The sequence below is a fragment of the Tursiops truncatus genome, chromosome 17, assembly GCF_011762595.2.
Source record: "Tursiops truncatus isolate mTurTru1 chromosome 17, mTurTru1.mat.Y, whole genome shotgun sequence".
In the NCBI taxonomy this organism is placed as follows: Eukaryota; Metazoa; Chordata; class Mammalia; order Artiodactyla; family Delphinidae; genus Tursiops; species Tursiops truncatus.
Window position 1 is genome coordinate 341,647 of NC_047050.1, and position 21,118 is coordinate 362,764.

The 21,118-nt window shown below is 46.2% G+C and overlaps 1 protein-coding gene and 1 pseudogene across 13 annotated transcripts in view; both read left to right on the top strand.

Annotated features, from left to right (window-relative positions):
* SPIDR (scaffold protein involved in DNA repair) overlaps window positions 1-21,118 on the top strand; it is a 383,959-nt gene that overhangs the window by 286,308 nt on the left and 76,533 nt on the right. The window lies entirely within an intron of this gene.
* On the top strand, window positions 20,996-21,096 carry LOC117308784 (U6 spliceosomal RNA; annotated as a pseudogene).

The window sequence follows — 21,118 nt, forward strand, 5'->3', positions numbered from 1 at the left end:
TAAGAGTCTTTTTTTTTTAGCATCACAAATACTGTTTTCATGAAAATTTGGGATTCTTAGCTGAGATGTATTTAGTGGTGGTTGTCTAATGAAAATTGTAGTAAGCAATAAGTAGAAGGAAAGAAAAAATTATCTGGGTACACCCTTCCTTTGTTGTGTGTGTCACTCATTTTCTCAGGACGTGTTTCCATGTAGATATTCTATAGTTCTTGACACGTAAGTAATGTTTTCTTGTATATTTTCTCCTAAGTCATCCCAACAATTATATATTAAAAGGCCCAGGTCAAAAATAATCACGGGGTCTCTGCTCTCAAGGGACTCCTGGTCTAGATACGTGAACTGGTACAGTCCTGATCTCACCTGTCTCTCAGAAACTTACAGTATTCTACAACAGTGAACACAGGTTTGTTTTGTTCATGCTTTTGTTTTTGCCTTTGTGATGGTCATTGATTTATCCAGGGAAGAGTGTATACCACTCCCTTCCCCCACGATCTACTTCTCGTTGGCATCTGCATAGTTGAAGGAGTTAGGCTCGGTGACAAAGGCATCTACTCAGCTTCACATAGACAGAAAGAGGTTTACCACAGGGTTTAGAAAGCTTATAGAAGCTTTGGGAAAAGTGAAGAAACAGACTCTGTGCTGGACCTTTAGGAAAGACTCTCAAAGCAATGCTGAAGAGCCAGGCCACCGTGAGAGCCGCTGCCCCTCCCGCAGCTGCACGTCTGTGCTCCAGCTCTCCACCAACTCCGCAGCCACTCCTGGTGGTGCCTCTTCTCTGCCTTTTGACCCTTCAGAGCAATTGCCCAGACCCTGAGATCTTTGTTAATGTCATGCTTGGCAGCAGAAGTGGCAAGATCAGACCCCTCTGCCTTGGCATCACTTCTGCCTTTGATTGACAGGTCCTAAGTTGCAGGAGGAACTCTAGCTGCAGGGAACTGGAGATGCATAGAGCTTTCTTCCAGCCTCTGGAGTCTAGGAAAGCCCAAAGAAGGCAATTGGAATCCTTCACATCTACCAAAGGAGTTGCAAAGAATCGAAAAGAGAGAAGTAAAAATGTGTGAAGGAAACACAGGCACACCTCGAAGACACTGAAGGTGCAGTTCCAGACCACCACAGTAAAGCAGATATCACAATAAAGCAAGTCACACGAATGTTTTGGTTTCCCAGTGCGTATAAAAGTTATGTTTACACTACACTGTTGTTTATTAAGTGTGCAACAGCATTATATCTAAAAAGAAATGCACGTACCCTAATTAAAAGGTACTTTATTGCAGAAAAAATGCTAACCATCATCGGAGCCTTCATTCAGCAAGTCGTGTATTTTTGCTGGTGGAGGATCTCGCTTCAGTGTTGACGGCTACTCACTGAAGGCTGGGGTTGGTGTGGCAGTTTCTTGAAATGAGGCAACAATGAAGTTTGCTGCATCGATCGACTCTTTCTTTCATAAACGATTTCTCTGGAGCTTGCTATGCTGCTCGATAGCACTTTAGCCACAGGAGAACTTCTTTCAAAATTGAAGTCAGTCCTCTCAAACCTTGCTGCTGCTTTATCAACTAAGTTTTTGTAATGTTCTAAATCCTTCGTTGCCATTTCAACAGTCTTCACAGCCTCTTCACCAGGAGTAGATTCCATCTCAAGAAATCACTTTCTTTGCAGATCCATAAGCAGCAGCTCCTCACCTGTTAAGAGTTTTATCCTGAGCTTGCAGCAATTCAGTCACATCTTCAGGCTCCACTTCTAGTTCTACCTCTCTTGTTATTTTCACCACATCTGCAGTCCTTCCTCCACTGAAGTCTTGAACCCCTCGAAGTCATCCATGAGGGTCAGAATCCACTTCTTCCAAACTCCTGTTACTGTGGACATTTTGACCTCTTCCCACTGAATGAATCACAGGTGTTGTTTTTTTTTTTTTTTTTTTGCGGTACGCAGGCCTCTCACTGTTGTGGCCTCTCCTGTTGCGGAGCACAGGCTCTGGATGCGCAGGCTCAGCGGCCATGGCTCACGGGCCTAGCTGCTCCGCGGTATGTGGGATCTTCCCCGACCGGGGCACGAACCTGTGTCCCCTGCATCGGCAGGCGGACTTTCAACCACTGCGCCACCAGGGAAGCCCCACAGATGTTCTTAATGGCATCTAGAATGGAGAATCCTTTTCAGAAGGTTTTCAGGTGACTTTGCCCAGATCCATCAGAGGAATCACTGTCAATAGCAGCTATAGCCTTGCAAAATGAACTTCTTAAATAATAAGACTAGAAAGTTAAAATTATTCCTTGATCCATGGGCTGCAGAGTGGATGTTGTGTTAGCAGGCATGAAAACAACATTCATTCCATTGTACACCATCTTCATCAGAGCTCTTGGGTGACCAGGTGCATTGTCGATGAATATTAATATTTTGAGAGGAATCATTTTTTCTGAGGAGTAGGTCTCAACAGTGGACTTAAAATATTCAGTAAACTATGTTGTAAACAGATGTGCTGTCATCCAGACTTTGTTCTGTTTATAGAGCACAGGCAGAGTAGATTTAGCATAATTCTGAAGCGCCTTAGGATTTTCAGAATGGTCGATGCGCATTGGCTTAACTTCAAGTCACCAGCTGTTTTAGCCCGTAACAAGACAGTCAGCCTGTCCTTTGTAGCTTTGAAGCCAGGCACTGATTTCTCCTCTTTAGCTATGAATGTCCTAGATGGCATCTTCTTCTAGTAGAAGGCTGTTTCATCTGCGTTAAAAATCTGTTATTTAGTGTAACCACCGTCATGAATTATCTTTGCTAGATCATCTGGATGACCTGGTGCAGCCTCTACATCAACAGTCACTGCTTGACCTTGCACTTTTATGTCATGGAGATGACTTCTCTCCTTAAGCCTCATGAACCAACCTCTGCTAGCTTTAAACTTTTCTTCTGCACCTTCCTCACCTGTATCAGCCTTCACAGAATTGAGGAGAGTTAAATCAGCAATAAGTCTGTTTCACTTTCTTACCATTTTGTGTGTTCACTGAAGTAGCACTTTTAATTTCCTTCAAGAACTTTTCCTTTGCATTCACAGCTTGGCTGTTTGGCTCAAGAGGCCCAGCTTCTGGCCTGTCTTGGCTTTCGACATGCCTTCCTCACTAAGTGTGATCACTTCTAGCTTTTGACTTGAAGTAAGAGATATGCAACTCTTCCTTTCACTTGAACACTTAGAGGACATTGTAGGGTTATTAACTGGCCTAATTTCAATATTGTTGTATCTCAGGGAAAAGAGAGGCATAAAGAAGGTAGAGAGACCGGGGAAATGGCCGTTGGTGGAGCAGAGTCAGAACACACAACATTTGTTGAATTTTCCATCTCATGGGTGCAGTTCGTGGCACCCCAAAACAACTACGATAGTAACATGAATGACGACTGATCACAGATCACCATAGAATAATACAATAGTAAATGAAAAGTGTGAAATATTACGAGAATTACCAAAAAGTGACACAGAGACACAAAGTGAGCAAATGCTGTTGGCAAGGTGGCACTGATAGATTTGCTTGACACTGGGTTGCTACAGACCTTCAATTTGTTTAAAAAAACGCAATATCTGCAAAGCACAATAAAGGTCAATAAAACGAGGTCTCCCTGTAGAGGAGAATAACAAAGCCCCACAGTCCTAAAATTTCATTTTAGAATGCCATTGCCATGGAATGCAGGGTGGGCAAAAAAAATTCTGTCGTTTAACTTAACGTTCTATCTTTTTAAAAGAATTCAGAGTCCCCAAATTTCTGGATACATTACTTGATAACAAGTATTAAAACTATAAAAATTTGGGACTTCCCTGGTGGTCCAGTGGTTAAGAATCCGCCTTCCAATGCAGGGGATGCGGGTTCGATCCCTGGTCGGGGAACTAAGATCCCACATGCTGCAGGGCAACTAAGCCCACGTGCTGCAAGTACTGAGCCCATGTGCTCTGGAGCCTGGGTGCCACAACTAAAGAGAAGCCCATGCGCTGCAACAAAGAGCCCGCATGCTGCAACAAAGATCCTGTGTGCCGCAACTAAGACCCAATGCAGCCAAAAAATTAATAAATAAAATAAATCTTTAAAAAACTGGAATTTTATGCTATAGACTACAAATGTTGAGCTTTGATGTAAAAGGGGAATTTAATTAGTAGATGCTGTTCATGATAATGGTGGTATGCATAGTTGAGGTTCACTTTAAAATTTTTTTGAAATAAGCAAATCTTAGTACAGACATATTTCATACATTAAGAAATTAAATAAATAAAATTAATCAATTCCCACTTTTCTCTGTGCTACTTGCTGCTCTGGTGCATAAACTTGTGTTATTTCTGAATGTTTTTTTAGTCCTGTGATGTCATAAAGATCATCATAGATTCTTTCCTGCTTTATATTTGAAGGAATATTCAGTGCAACAAATTTACTTGTGTGCCTGTTCTAGGTGAGACATTTTTAAAGATTTAATGCTCAATGGCAGTGGGATTATTAAATAGTTAGTGCTCCAGAGTAATAGTGTTAAGGTTTCATAGCTCTTGAAACTCTAGACTAACCCGTGGCGGCACTAAAGCAGGCACAGTGGGTGCCGCATGTGACTGAGAGCTGCTAGTCAGTGTTTAGCCTCGGGGGGTAGAAACCAACCCTGCAGGGGAGGGACCACGGAAGTGGGAAATCCCAGCCCTGGGGCTGTCTCAGCCTCTGCCAGCCCAGCACGTGCAGGACCTGGGTGAGAAGAATGAATTCCCTAAACGGCTTCTAGTTCAGTGGTGAACAGAAATGGGACACCGGCCTGCACTTTTGGGAGATCAAATCCAACCTGACCACAGCCTTTGGGGCGTAAGATCAGTGGCAGGTCTGTGTGGCAGCGTCAGGCTCAGCGTGGTGGTGTGGCCTACGTGGCATGTGCGCGCACGGATCAGCTTCCGTGGCCCTGGCTGAGGAGGCCCCCAGGCGTGCCCGGGTGTGGTGAGCGGTGACCCTGGGGAGGGCCCTGTGCCCTGAGCCAGCCCCCTGCTCCACCACTCTCAGCACCTCCTGCAGGGCAGCGTTGTTGCATTCTCTGAGACTTCTCATGAACAGTAACTCTTGTAAAATGTTAATGCTTTTCTCATTTTAAAAAAGGTTATTAAGAGAGGAAATTCAGTGAAGGCTGAAAAAGCAGTTGCGAATATGTGAGTCTGTTCATGGAAAACTCTAAAAAAAAATGTAATTTGGTGGAAGGCAAATTGTACAAATATTCCCAGGCTTTGTAATTTGGGAAATTATAAAGGTCTTGGAATGTATCTTATTCATACATGAGGAATCTGGCATATCAAATCTAGAATAGTCTCATTTGTTCTACTTTGTTCTCCTGCAGTGAAAATAACTGCCACGGTGTCGGTCTTCTCAGCCTGCATCTAACAGAGAGATAGCTGTCAAGGTATATAAAGGCCTTAAAACGTGGGTACTATGTACACTACCTGTGGGGGCGCTCCTCCTAAACAGAGTGCGTTATTAAGTCACATTCAGCCCATATATACTTACTTGTGATGGAAAGTACTAATATGCAGATGATTAATAGATACAATACCCTTTATTTTCTGTTCTGCTTTATGTAGTGTTCTCCATGTTTTTATAAGTGTGATCTTCTGTTTTAGAGGAAGCTGCAACTCCGTAGTTGAAATGTGTTTAGTATATTATATACAGAAGAAAAGCATTTGCCATGAAAAAGCTTTGAACTGTGTATTCAAAACATTAATAATGAAGAGTGTTATTCGCAATGGAAAGACTTTCCTTCCTGCCCCAGATGGAATGGTTGGTCAGCTCTATGCTGTCATGACCTGGTGGAGCAATACCTAACACATCCTTTCGGTTTATGAAAGGTTGGTTTTTTCCATGATATGTTTTATTCAACTGTATAAATTTTGGGGGGGGTCCGTCATGATAGTCAGTGACATGCAGACGCTTGTTAATCACACTGTTTAAACTCTAAGCACAGTGTCCGTGGAGTTCACATTTCTGGAACCTGTGGGCTCCACCCTCAGTCTGTCCTGGCAGGTCCTTGGCAGTGACTCCTGATAACACCAGCGCTGAGTCATGGCCAAGCCAGTGCCATGGGGTCACCAGGGAGCCAGGACCCTGGGGATTAAGCCTCCACTGCTGGCCTCCCTGGCCACCTGCTGGCAAGAGGGTGAGAGCACAGCCAAGCACGGTGTAGATCTGCATGGAGGCCGAGGTCGCTTCCCTCCTCTTTGTAGCTAAGGGCTCACAGTTGTTTGCTGTCCTTGCGGGAAGTGACACCGTGCTGTGTACGGAGGAACTTGGGTGGGGCATCAAGGTTACCTGGAGTGACTAGGACGGGAGGCCTAGGCAGAGCCCTTGGAGGAAGGGCCTGAATGAAGAGGCGGAGCCTGCCTGAAAAGCTTCCTGTGCCCCAGGAAGCAGAAAGGGAGCTGGCCTGGCGGGGCGGGGCTCTGCGGCCCCAGGGTCCTGACGGCAGAGCCGCCCTGAGGAGGCAGGCGGCTTCCGGTTCGGGCATGGGGTGGGTGGGCGGGCCTCGTCTGTGCTTAGAGAAGAGCGCTTTGGCTGTCCCGGGTCACAGGGCATGTGGCAGAGCAGGAACCCGAGGAGGTACAAGGCCATCTCAGGAATCCAGACAGGGGAGGCTGTGGTCTGGGCAAGTGTGCTGGTGAGGAAGTGGTGAAAAGTAGAGGGATCCAGGATCTGTTTCAAAGGTGCCGACGGCTGGATGTGCGATGATGGACGGGAGGGGAGTCGGGGATGATGGCGGGGCTGCTGGTTTGACGGCAGCTCGGTTACTGGGGCGGGTGACCCGGCAGGTGCTGGGTGGAAGTGGAGAGTCCCAGTGTGTCATTGGGATCAAGGTGCCCGTGAAACACTGGGCTGGAGAAAAACAGCTGGATGTGAGCACGCAGTGGGGGAGAGGTGAGGACATGAGAGCCAGGCCCTGTGCCCAGGAGGGAGCTATCTTCTTTATTCTTCACAAAAACACCATATGATAGGTAACATCTAGCTGTTAGAAGCAGATATTAATAAGCCGCTTTCTAAAGGTAAAGGGGTTTTCGGGGACTTCCCTGGCAGTCCAGCAGTTAAGGCTCTGCGCTTCCACTGCAGGGGGCGCTGGTTCTATCCCTGGTTGGGGAACTAAGATCCTGCCTGATAAGCAGTGCAGCAAAAAAAAAAATTATAGGGGTTTTCTCCTTTAATGTAACAGACCAATGAAACAGTAGAGAAAATCCCAAATATATATGGGAATTTCATAAATAATATACATATCTCAAAGCAATGGGGAGAGGTGAACCATACAGTAAATGGTGTAAGGACAGTAGATAAGTCATCTGGGGAAAAAAATTTCTTTCAGCCCCCACTAGAATAAACTACAAATGGAGCAAAGATTTTAAACATAAAAATTAAAACTGTAATAGTTCAAAAGAAATCGCAGGAAAATTATCTTCAAGTGGAAGTTTTCTAACTGTGACTTAACATCCAAAGGTCCCAAAAGAAAATAGTAATAAATCCTATTAAATCTGCATGGTAAAGTCAAAAGTTAAAGGGCAAACTGGGAACATGCTTTTGTAATCTGTAATACAGAGCGTCAGTCTCTCTGATAAACAAAGTGTGCACAGAAATTAATAGAGAAAAATCCTCCAACCCAAGAAGCAAAAGGATATGAACACACAGTTCACGGAAAACAAGAAGCAGATGAAAATATATTGTGTCTCATGATTAAAGAAATGCAGATTAACACTTTTATCAAATTCGCAGAAATCCAAAATTTTAGTGACATCTGTTTGGTGAGGCTGAGGGGAAATGTGCCTTTGCTCTAAATGGTGGAGGGAGAATAAGTTGTCACCACTCAGGGTAGAGAGGCCGTGGGGAGTGCGTGCACGTGAGTGTACGTGGTGTGCATGAGCAAAAGCATGGATTTTAAGCATGTTATGTCTTTAACCCAGCACTTCCTCTTCTTGGAATATATCCTACAGGTACACCTGCACACGTATGGAGTACAAGGTTATTCTTTGCCCTGTTGTTTATGATAGCAAATGTGGAAATAGCCTAAGTGGTCAGCACTAGAGGGTTAAAATGAAATCACATACAGTGGGATACTTACTGCATAGCTGTCTATGCTGCTATAAAAAAAAGAATGAGGAAGCACTGTGATCTGATACACAAACATCTATGACATTGGTTAAATACAAAAAGTAAGGAGCAGGGCGGTGTTTAAAACGTGCTGTATTCCTTGGAGATATATATGGGGGGGGGCAGGGGGAGAGAGAGAGAAACTCTGAAAGGACATGTAAAAAACAACAGTTCATTATCTATGAACTAGGGGGATGGAGGACCAGAATGTGGGGGGAAACGGTCTCACACCTCTGTGTACTTTTAAATTTTTAATTATATATTAGGAAAATAATAGGACTTTTTATACACAGTTATTGCTCTTGGAATTTCTAAACATTACAGCTGTTTTGGAAAGCAGTACATAACATATAGCAATGAAGATATATTCTTTAACCCAATAATTCTTAGAAATTTAATCCATGAGAAACACAAAAAAATCACAGATGCACACACTATTCTTCATAGTAGCAATGCCTGTAAGAATGGAAAAATAGAAGCAACGTCAGTATTCAGTATGAGGAGGATTATTTAATTATGACATATTCCATGGTATAATATCAAGCCACTGCATAACATAACGAAGAAGCCCACGTGGAAACACTCATTCAACAAGTATTTTCGTGCCTCCTCTGTCACATGCCGTTCTGGGTGTTAGGGACACAGCAATACGTAAGGCCAAAAAAGAGGAAGTGTATGCACCAATGGCACTTACATTAGATTGGGGAAGACTGGCCGCAATATAAGAAGGTAATAGTGGTTCTGACTTCAAGTAAACCTGGACGAGGGGATAGTGAAGATGGAGCGGTTGCTACTTTTACATAAGAATTGAGGAGAGCCTCGCTGAGAAGATAATATTTGAGTGAAAATCCCAAAGGAGGTGAGAGAACAAGCCATGAGGTGTTTGGGGAGAGTGTCCCAGGCAGCGGGGCGCGCATGCAAGGCTGTGAGGCAGATGAGGCTGTGTGTTTGCCAGATGGGGGAGGCCAGTGCACGAAGGTCTGGGCGGGCGGATCCGGCGAGGGTCTGGTCACGAGAAGGTCTGGAGAGCTATAGCAGGGCCTTTGATTCTTTTGTTTTGTTTTTTTAATATATATATAAGGTGTTTTTGTTTATTTATTTATTTTAATATTTATTTTGGCTGTGCTGGGTCTTAGTTGTGGCACACGGGATCTTCATAGCGGCATGTTTAGTTGCAGTGTGCAGACTCTTAGCTATGGCATGCATGTGGAATCTAGTCCCCCAGGGATTGAGCCCAGGGGGCCCCCCTGCATTGGGAGTATGGAGTCTTACCCCCTGGACCACCAATGAATGAATTGAAAATTTGACAAGGAATAGGATATTTACATGGTTTGAAAGTATCTCCCACACAATGTTTTTTTAATTTCAAAAGGAAAAAGTAACTTACAGTTGAGAAGCCTGACAGGCATTGCCTCAATTAAGTAATAAAACTGAACATCGTCACTATTGGGACCTACTGAAATAGCATGCCAACTGCTTAGAAGAATACAGCACCACTTCTGTGTTATCCTTACCAGTAATACATGAGCTGGATCTCATTATGAGAAAATATCAGAGAAACCCAAAGTGAGAGTTTGTGTACCACAAAATTACTGGCCTGTGTCCTTGGAGAATGTCAAGGTCATGAAAGTCAAGGAAGCCAAGGAGCCTTCTGGATCGCAGAGGATTAGAGGGGATGGCAGCTAAATGCAGCACGCAGTTCTGAGTTGTCTTCTGCTGCAAAGGGTGCGATGGACACAAACGGGTGAAGCACAGACGGGCCTGAGAGCTAGGAGGAGGGTAGACAGTGTTCATTTCCTCCCCTTTGTGGTCGTGTAGTGGTTGTTTATGCAGGAGAATTACATACGTAAATAACCTGTTTATTTATTACATACACAAATAACCTACATAAATAGGTTATTTATGTAGGAGAAAGTCCTTGTTTGTAGGATTGACCCTCACTTGAGAGTGAGTTGGGGGATAAGTGAGAGGAACAAGACCACAGTCTGCCCAGGGCTGCTGAATTGATTTGGTACATGTTGAGTAAAAACTTTCTTGGCTAAGATCCCTCCTTCCCTTCATTTATCTTGTTCTAATTTAGAACTTCACTAAGACACTGATGATTCAGGGGGAAAAAATGCTTTGTACTGTATTTAGACTTTTAGTAAATTTGAGATTGTGAGGCCTGTACTTTCTCGAAGACGACAGGAAAGTGGGCTGCAGAGCAGCAGCTGGGAGGAGACCACGCTGCGCTTCCAGGGTGCTCGTCTGCTGGTCCACACGCGAGAGCTGGTGCATGGAGGCGGCATAGACGCAGGAGGGATGCTCATCAGGGTGGGGCTGGGCGGTGGGTGTCCTGGCGCCCCGCCAGGTGGGACACTGAGGCTGGGAGGAGAGCCAGGTGTGGCTCACAGTCCTGCCACGAGGTGGATTCATACCTGAGCACCTTCCTTCCCTCTGGTATAAAGTTGTCTTCTGAAAGTGGTCCCTCGTCTGCTTTCTTGAGTACAGTAAACTGAATGTGGTTTAGTCTTTGAAATTGAAATGATGTCACTATCAAATATCCTAAAACAATTTTCTGTTGCTCAGTCATGGATGTTGTGTTCTTAGGATTGAGAACTTACAAAATCAACATTGATCTTTGAAAAACAAGAAAGCCTTTCATGGATGCCTTTTGCCGAGGTAGTTTGTGTTTTATTTGGTAAGGTCAGAGCAGGTAGAACATGTACCTCTGCTTCACAAACACAGATGATTTACAAGCTGCTGCATTAGACGGGACTGGTTTCTAGGCCAGTTAGTCAGCTTCTAGTGTGAAACCCTGACTCAGAAGCCCATCATCTAAGAATGAGTATGCTGTTCCTGCTGCGTCATGAGGCCCGATGCAGGTTGATTGACTCTCAGCTGGCTCCCTCACTTGAACCACAGAACCCTGAGGGTATTCCAGACTCTTCTCTTTCCTCCCAAGTCTGCACGTAACTAGTGTCACCTAGATGCACAGGAGGGTCGGATCTGTTGCATACAGTGCAGTCTTAGAGTGTCAGGGCTTCGCCCCCCACAGAGAACCCAGGTTAAGAAAGGCTGTGATGACTCTTGGTTGGTCAACATGCCATATGGCGATCCAGGGAAAGCCGTAAGATATGTGACTTACCTCGGCACTCCCAAAACATGTGCCCCACCTGGGCGCCTTCTTCCTTACTGTGCACTCAGTCACAGACCCTAGGCTCTTCAGGTTCAGTGGTGGATGGCCGTGGAAAAGTGGGAATACCAAATGACCCTCGTTTGAGAGTGATTAGGGGATAAATGAGAGAAAACGAGACCACAGTCTCCCCAGGGCTGTTCAGTTGATTTGGCACATTTTGAGTAAAAACTTTCTTAGCCAAGATCCCTTTTTCCCTTCGTATATCTTGTTCTAATTTAGAACTTGACCAGGACACTAAAACTCCTATCCTTTGTAGCAGTGTAAAGATCTCACCTTGTAAATTACCTGTATAAAGCATCTTAATACTGATTGTTGTCCATAAGAGTAGGAGCTACTTCTTATACCTTTTGTTCCTACAAAGCCTGAATAAATGCCTGTCAATTAATTCAACTTAGTGCACCAAGCACATATTGATCATCTATAATGCACAGCTAAGGGCTGCGATGGGTACATAGGGAATAAAAAGTATGATCCCATCCTCGAGAAACTTCCAGTCAAAAAGGAGAGAGAAGAGATCTACTCAAGTTTTTATAAGATAGAGTAGAATGTGATAGAAACTAAAATAAAGGCAAAAAATAAACCATTTTGCATACAAAGAAAAAGGAAGAATTGTTTACACTATGGAATGAGAAAAATCGTGAAAGAAATGGAATTTGAGTTTGACTTTGAAAAATGAGCGTCCTTAGACAAGTGGGGTGGTAGGGAACATCAGATTCGTTTAGAGGAAGGAATGGGAACCAGGTCTCAGGTGGGGCTGAGGCTGCAGGAGCTTGGTCTTGGACTCACACATGCATGCATCCGGAGACACGCAGGAATCACTGGGGTGCCCTGGAAGGCCCGTGACTAGTTGAGTGACATGACCAACTCTGTCCCTTAAGAAAGATTACTTTAGCAGCAACCTGCAGGAGTGGCCAGAGGGAAGAATGAGGTTAAAAGATGAGTTGGGAAACACCTGCCTAATCCGTGTAATAAGCAGAACAAGACAGCAAAACAGGAATGAGAAGGATGGATGATGTTAAGAAGATAAATATGGAGCAGATGGATTGGCTGCAGCAACTGGATGTGGAAAAACGGAAATAAAGATCACTGTCAAGTTTTGGAAGAGAGTGACCGGGAGAATGGTGGGGCCCAGTTACACAAAGAGGGAACACGCAGGAAGAGCCACAGGTTTGGACCAGAAGGTACAGAGCTTTAGGAGTCCTCTGCAGGATGATGGTAAAGTAATAGAACTAGATTAGAGGCGATTCTGGCCAGTTACCCTTGCTCAGTATTCATTGGACCTAAATAAATATAGCAGCAACTTTAGTCTGTATATCCTGGGAAGAATAGATGCATTTACACAACTCTTTGCTAATGATAGACCAAAACTCTGATTAAATCCTCTCGTTTGGTGAGTTCAGACTCTTTCTTTCTTTTTAAGACCTACACTCATATACTTCATTATTTTTTTAGATATCACTGGCATGATGTATATGTTCTTTTAAAATTTATAATACCTTATATTTGTGGTCAGCAGATTTTTGACAAGGGAGACAGACATTTCAACTGTAAAAGAATAGTAATTCCAACAGAAAGCACTGAGACAACTGGATATTCCCATTCAAAAGAGTTAAGTTGACCCCTGCCTCACACCATACACAAGAATTAATTCAAAATAGATCCTAGGCCTAAACCTAAGAACTAAAACTATAAAACTCAAAAGAAAACATAGGGATATCTTCATAAACATACATATTAGGTAATTGTTTCTTACCTATGGCACCAAAAGCATATATAACAAAAGAAAAATCCATAAATGGGGCTTCGTCAAAATAAAAACTTCCGTGCTTCAAAGGACATTGTCAAGAAAGTAATAGACGAGCCAGAGAACAGGAGAAACTGTTTTTTTTTTTTTTTTTTGGTGGTACGCGGGCCTCTCACTGCTGTGGCCTCTCTCGTTGCGGAGCACAGGCTCTGGACGCGCAGGCTCAGCGGCCGTGGCTCACGGGCCCAGCCGCTCCGCGGCATGTGGGATCTTCCCAGACCCGGGCTCGAACCCGTGTCCCCTGCATCGGCAGGCGGACTCTCAACCACTGCACCACCAGGGAAGCCCAGGAGAAACTTTTTGCAAATCACATATCTGATAGGGGACTTGTATCCAGAGTATATAAAAACTAATACCACTCAATATAAAAAGATAACCCAAATTAAAAAAATAGAGGATTTGAATGGACACTTCTCCAAAGAAGATGGCCACGAATCACTTGGTAATCAACATCATTAGCCATCTGGGAAATGCAAATCAAAACCACAGCGGCTACCACTTCACACCACTAGGATGGCTGTAATAAAAAAGACAGACAATAATAAGTGACGACAAGGATTTGGAGAAATTGGAGCCCCTCATACTGGCTGGTAAAATGGTACAGACACTTTGGAAAACAGCCTGGCAGTTCCTCGAAAAGCTAAACATAGCATTACCACATGATCCAGCAGTTCTACTCCTAGGTATAAACCCAAGAAAATTGAAAACATATATCTACATAACTTCTGCACTGACATTCATAGCAGTATTATTTATAAATGCAAAAGAGTGGAAACAACCCAAATGTTCATCACCTGATGGATGGATAAACAAAATGTGACATATCCATACAGTGGAATATTATTCAGCAACAGGCAGGAGTGCAGTGCTGGCACCTGCTACACCTTGGATGCAACTTGAAAATGTTATGCTGAGTAAAAGAAGCTAGTCTCAAAAGGCCACAACTTTCATGATTCCACTTATGTGACATATTCAGAACAGGCAAATCCGTAGAGACAGAAAGTAGATGGGTGTGTTGCCAGGTGCTTGGGGGAGAGGAGAACAGGGAGGCTGCATAACAGGTTGGGGTTTCCTTTTAGGGAAATATTCTGGGACTAGATAGTGCTGGTGGTTGCAGAACACATGCGTGTACTTAACGCCACCAAATTATACACTTGAAAATGGTGAAACTGGAAATTTTATGTGTATTTTGCCGCAGTATTTTTATTTGGATGAGTTTTATGGTATGTAAGTTAGGTCTCAAGCTGTTATAAAAATAAAAGGCATAGTAGCTTGATTATTACCAGGGAGCTATGCTGAGGGAAAAAATTCAAACCCAGAGATCATATACTAGATGATTCCATTTTTATAACATTTCAAAAGTGGCCACATTTAGAAATGGAAGACAGATTAGTGGCTTCTAGATGCTGGGGATGGAGGGTAGGGAGACAGAGGGAGGTGCGTGATAAAAGGCAGCCTGAGGGGTCCTTGTGGCGGTGGATACAGGATCCTCCACAGGTGATAAAACTTCACGGCACCACACACACACATACAGCCACCAGTGGGGTGGGTGAGACCTGAACCAGGTGGTGCTTGCAGCTGTGAGGTGTCTGGTGTGATGTCTTACTGTGCCAGTCAGGGCACAGTGTGCCACTGGGGGAAAGGGGCAGAGTGTGTGAGGGTCTCACACCTGCACGTGAAACTGCACTTCCCTCCGTCGAAATTTCAATTAACAAAAATGTGTAAGAGTAGCTATGTATCTTTGAAAACTTGTTCCGGAGGCAAACTTGTGTGAATGTATAAAACGTCCTCTTCTGACCTGTCTCGGCCCAGTCAAGTCTTATCTCCAGGAGTGGTAAAACCACAGTCCGAGTGCAGGACGCCAGTTATGTCCACATTATTTGTGTCCTCCTCAAAAGACCACGCTTGCAGCAGGGTTTGTTGTTTGGTTAATTTCAGCAATGCAGTATTTTCCAAAAATAAAGAGGAAGTGTAAGTGTGGAAAAGGCCTTTCTCAGGCTTCTTGCCATCCTTTAGTTAAGTGAGTTTTAGCAAAGAACGACTGTTAACTCCTTCTTGTTCACTGGTATTAGAAAGTTTCCGTGTCACACTTTTATTTTAGCAAAGAGGAAATATGATTTTTTTAATGAATAAAAACCCCATTTCTGTGCAGTAGAGATCATCCTGCTAACAGCTCATGTTAGAAAGATAAACAGGATTAGCTGTTTACTTTAGGAGCGTGGTCTGCTTGTTTTTCAGGAGGACACAGTGTCCTGCTGTATCTGGTTTCCCGTCTGCGCGCGGCTTGGAGCTGGGAAAGGCCCTGCCCCCTCCGCGCACCCTGCTCTTCGCCCTCTCCTCCCCTTCGGGGTCAGGTCCAAGCTCCCCTCCCAGTCTCTCTTCCCCTTTCTCTCTCTCCTGCTTCTTTTTCTCACTTCATCCTCGAATTTCTTCTGTTTCTTCCTTAGATTAGGGCTTAGTAAGGGCTTATAACATGGAGAGAAAGATCCTTGTTGATCTTCAGAGGCTGCTTCGGTTGACACTGACCTAGAATAAAACAGCCAGGCCTGACTCTGATTCCGGGAATTCTTGGTGGACTGCTCAGAACTGCTTCCATGACTCGTGTAAACATCCCACATGTCACTTCGTCTGCTTCTCTCTCGGAACACAAGCGTTCACAGACACACACGCACACATACCCATGTTCGCTGCTTCTTTCTTGCTTTTCTTAATTTATGTATCTATGATATTGAGCCAATGAATGAAAGGAGGGAAAGTAAATATTTTTGAAAAGTTGGGGAGGGGCATTTAAAGCTTCAAAGAGGGATTATCGTCTCACTAAAACCCCCTCTGTGAATCAACAGTTTTGTTTTCCTTATTTCTTGTGCTTTGTTCTGGTACTTTCACAGCCTAACAATACATGCATTTTTAGAATTTTTAAAATGTTCTTTAATTAGCATGATGAGGCGTTCAGCTGGTAAGAGAAGGAAGGAAGCATTCTTAAAGATAAACATTAACTGCACGATGGACTTTATACTTCCATCGTGATGTGGCCGGATGGAACCGTGCACCTCTTATCTGTATTGTTTTATGCTGCTGGGCATGTGCTGTGGAGTGTGGCTTCACTTGGCATCAGTTTTAGTCAGTTCTTCCAGCCTCACCCTCGTGGCTCAGAAATGCACAGAGTCGAGGAGCTGCAGCCGAGGGCTCTGGGGCCACGCGAGGTGTTGGTGATTCTCCATCGCTTTACCCAGAGAGGAGCTTTACTTACCATGACACTGGGGAGCTGGGTGGTGAGGACGGCACCACGAGGCGGATCACAAGCTGGTGTCAGGAGTGACGACGTCACGTCTGTGGCGGTGGGCCCTCTGCTGCTTCGAGCACGTTCCTCTGAGCCCCTTCACGCAGGAGATCAGCCCTTTTACAGAGGTGCACACACCTCCTACGGGCTCAGGAGAGCTGACAAGTGATGTGACGGGAAAAAACCACCTTCTTGTCGATTAAGTGTGTTTGTAACGAAGTGGATTTGCCTGGTGGGTGAAGGAAAGCACGACGCTGAGCGCAGATTAGGTGCAGGCTCTTCGCTAGGTGCCGAGCAGATAAAGTTGCCTGGATTTAAGGGTTCCAGAGCCGAAGCTCCCAGCAGCTGGCCACGTCCCCCAGCCGCAGAGCTGAGGCAGCCCCTCCCAGGCCGCTGCCGCCCAGCACCATGTGCTGAAAACCATGAACGTGGGTGAGGGGTTTTATTTGGTGACGGTCAGTGTTTTAGGCGTGGGTGGAACACTGATCTGAAATAAGTGGTGTTCGCCTGCCAGACTGTTACTGCGAGAGGTTTGAGCGGCGAACTCTCTCTCAGGGAGCGAAGTAGTTCTGAGGCTCTTACTCTTAACCACGGACATCCCCCTTCCTCCCTGGAGACGTTCTCTCTGTGCTGGTCTAGCGTTTACCTAAGCTGACCACTTCTGAAGACAGCAGTGTCCCTGTCAGGCGAGGCGTGGGACTCCCGGCACCAGGGCTCAGTATGTGCGGAAAGTCACCTGCAGCCAGAGCCCGAGGTTGCCCGTCGCCAGCAGCCCGGGCTGTGGAGTTGCTGGGGATCCTTGGCGTCCTGGCCGGAGGGCGAACGGACGCACCCAGCCTGCTTCCCCGAGCCGAGACCCCATCTTGTGAGCGCCGACCCCTGACGTGATCTTAAAATGTCGGGTCTCCTCGTCTCCATGTGGCTAGGCCGCAGCTCATCCAGTATTTCAGAGATACTTAGGGGCAGTGCTCGTGTCGGCTGCGTGTCCTGCTGGGCTCGGCCACTCTGCTACCTCAGGGCGGGGCCCGAGCGCCTCCCGTGTGGAACTGGAACCGTTTCACCTGGCGCAGACGAGGTAACTGACGTGGCGTCCAGAGCCGGCCCCCCGTGTCCACGGGGACGGGCAGCCAGGAGCTGGCTGGTGCTGGGGCAGGGCCAGGCCCAGCCCTCCGTGCCCTGCGGCGAGCCCTGTCCTCCCCCGGGCCCGTGTCGGTCAGCTCTGTCCGTGACCTCCCGGCTCAAGTCACTTGGCTGGTCTGGATTCCCTGGCTCCTCCGCTCTGAAATGAGACCCACGTCTGGGCTGCCCACACCCGGGGCTGCGCTTCATTCTCCACTCCACTCACCTCTTCAGAAATCTTAGGCCAGTGTAGACTCTTCCGGTCCCTTGTCCATCCCCCAAGACTGTGTGCTTCAGTCTCTGCCCTGAGATGTTGCCCTCACGCAGGCCCACCTGCTGACCGAGGCCAACGGGACGCACTCGCGTGACGGCTGGGGGGCGGGTGGGGCCACGTGATGACCGGACAGGCTGGTGCCTGACGATGAGTGTCGGCCACCCAGTACTGCCAGAGCCGCAGGCTTCTTAGGAAAACAGGAAACGAATTTTATATAAAATCCCTTAATTTTTAATATTTGCTGCTAATTTTTTAAAAAAATTTAACACTTTATAAACTAAAGAAAACACATGAGCCATTGGAGCTCAGCCTGTGAGTAGCACTTTGCAGGCCCCCTGTTTCCATCGATTAGGGCAGCGAACTCACACGCGGACCGCCGAGGCTCTGAAAGTGCTCGGTTCAAGCCAGCCTCCTGCCTGTGCCAGCGGTTGTATCTCTGAAACGGAGCATTTGGTCTAACGCCTGTTAGTGTCCCCCATGACTCGCCCGTGGCGGGAGGCGGGGGTGCTGGCTGGACCGGGCCAGCGATTCACCACTTGGGCCCAGGCAGCCCCCCACCGCCCACAAACAGGGAGCCCCCGGCACGGGCCTTTGCGCACAGCAGAGGCGCCCCTCCAGGGAGATGCCCTTGCCTCCTCCCCGTTCCCCATCCCGCCCCTTTACAAGTGCCTCGAGTTTTTAATTTTTCATAAACATAACTTTGATTTTAAATCAGGAGCAATGCATGGAAATACCCACAGAGTACATAGTCTTTCCCCTTATTACCACTTTCTCCCTGTCTTCTTTTTCTTTCTTTTGTATTATTTTCCAGCCTTCTTTCAACTTCTCAAACATGGAAAAGCTCGTTGCCATCCCAGGTTCTGTGTGTGCTGTGCTCTCTGCTCTAAGTGTGCTTCTTTCAACCCTGTGCAGGGTGGGCTTCTCTTTCTTCAGGACACAGCTTAAAGATCACCTCTTGTAAGGAGCCTTCCCTAACCACCTGGCCAGGCCATTCCACCCCAGTGCTTTCTCACAGGCTCTCTGTTATTTCCCTCCTGTAATCCCACAGCCTGTGATTGTATGTTTACCTGTGCCAGGCCTTTCCCTAGGGAGGTTCAGAGGGCACCTGCACAGGCCTGGGTCCGCAGCAGTCCTGCTGTGTTTAGCACATAAATAGACACCCCTAAGGCCAGGGCACTGTTTGGGGTACATTGACAACCCCGTATGTGCCACTGTTACTCAAAATCTTGTGACACTGATTTTGAGGCTCTGCAGCCCTCTAGACCTCGCTACATCAAGCGCTTCTGTGTCTGACCCAGTAATTTTGTATTTGGCTCAGTTCTTGTGTTCAAGCAAATCAAGATGTCTTTTAAGAAAAAAAGAACAGCTCTCACGTAAGTCTACAAACTCAGAGAGTTTCCAGATACTCTCAGAACCTGGAAATAATGGCTACAGAGCCATTGTGTTTTCTTACATGGCGCATGCTAACTATCCAGAGGATCTCTGCTTACACAGTGGATTCTCCCCTTCGCGGAGTTTCAACTGGAGAAAGCTGTAAAAAACAGTCATGTGAAGCCTCTGGAAATTGTCCTAAGGGCATACAGCAAATGGGGAAACATTCCTTCAATGGAACCAAGAAAATCTGATAAATCTCACTAAGAACAGTGAGTCTGTGGCCCTTGAGCCCTGACCGCCCCCCCAACCACTGCTACTCTGAGGCTTTACTCCAGGGAGTGCAGTCAAGAAGACAACCCCCTCCCCTCAACTCCCAGTCCAGGGCACATTTCACTCTAGGAGGGCTGCCCACTAGCATCCCTTATCCTCAGGCCCCTGTTGCAGAAGCTCAACCCCAGGTGTGGTGGGCCAAGAATACTGGCCCAGTTGTCCTACCCCAGCCCGCCACAGGATAGATGCACCACGCAGAGAGGCTAGCGTAGAAGACCAGCGCCACCCCCCCCCCCCCCGCACCCACTCTAGAGCAGAGGTGTCAGTCCAGGCAAAGGGGGCACTGCCCAGAGGGAGACAGGTTATGGCGAAGAAGAAGAGCTCTGTAGGGCTGCATGAGATGGCGGGAGAATTCCATGCCCATGAGTGTTGTTGAAAACAATGAGGATCTTGGTGGAGAGAGGTTCAGAGAGTGCTTGTAATTTCCTGACTCTTTATCAACAAGCAAAGAACAGAGCAATGAAAAGTTAGCAGAGAGAATCAGGGAAAAGAGACCACCAAGAGCCCTCCTGGAATCACAGTCAGACTTGAGAGACAGGAAGGGTGTGCTCTCAGGAGCACTGACAGCCCGCATGGGAAGGTTGGGGTACGAGCCTCACTTCCCCGAAGGCCTCAGGACCACCTCCAACCACACTAGATGAACAGTTGGCTGCTTTGAACCAGGGGCAGCTCTGGGAAGCCAGACTTTAAAATCGCACACAGGTCTGGCCGTCTGACCTGCCCAAGGCCACATCTTCACAGGTGTGATTAGGGAGGGGAAATATGAGCTCTGGCCAAAGGAGAGGGATGAGGACAAAAACCTGCACTCCTTGAACTATGAGATCAACCTCCAAGACACACATGTCCAGTGGTAAAGATTAAAAGTCTGACTGGCTAAGGATGCTCAAGCACAGCCTCTCACTAATAAGTGGCTTCGCTGACCTAGGGGCAGCCTCTGGGTAGCCATGTGAAAAGATGAAAACAAGAAGACAATCTGAGCAGGACCATCAGAGACTGCAGCCTGCAGGGAAGAGCTGTGCAGACAGTCACTGAGCAAGTGAGTAAACTACATCATCAACCCTTGGCGGAGAGGAGTCAAGGATCCAGAGTTGCCGCAATTTACTACCCAGCACGCCCAGTTGTCAACCAAAAATTGCAAGGTTTGCAGAGAAACAGGGAAGCATGACCTGTACATGAGGGAAAAAGCAGATGATAGAAGCCGCTTCTGAAGGGCCCAGTTGTTGGACTTAGCAGACAGAGATTTTAAAACAGCCATTATAAATACATTCAAAGAGCAGAGGGAACCATGTCTCCAGACTACAGTGTGTAGGTGACAGAGTCTAATCAAAAGGAGGATATCAGTAAAAAGACACAAACTGGAAAGAACCAAATGGAAACTCTGGAGTTGGAAAGTATAATAACTGATATGAAAAATTCACTAGATAGGCTCAACAGTAGATTTGAGCTGGAAGAAGAAAGAATCCATGGACTTGGATCTAGAATAATGGAGCTAGTGCAGCCCGAAGGAGAGACAGAATGAAAAGTGCTCACTTTGACAGCACTTACACCAAAATTGGAACATACAGAGAGTAGCATAGCCCCTGTGCACATGACATGCAGATTTGGGAAGCATTGCACATTTGTAAGCCCTTTGTCAAGCTTAAAA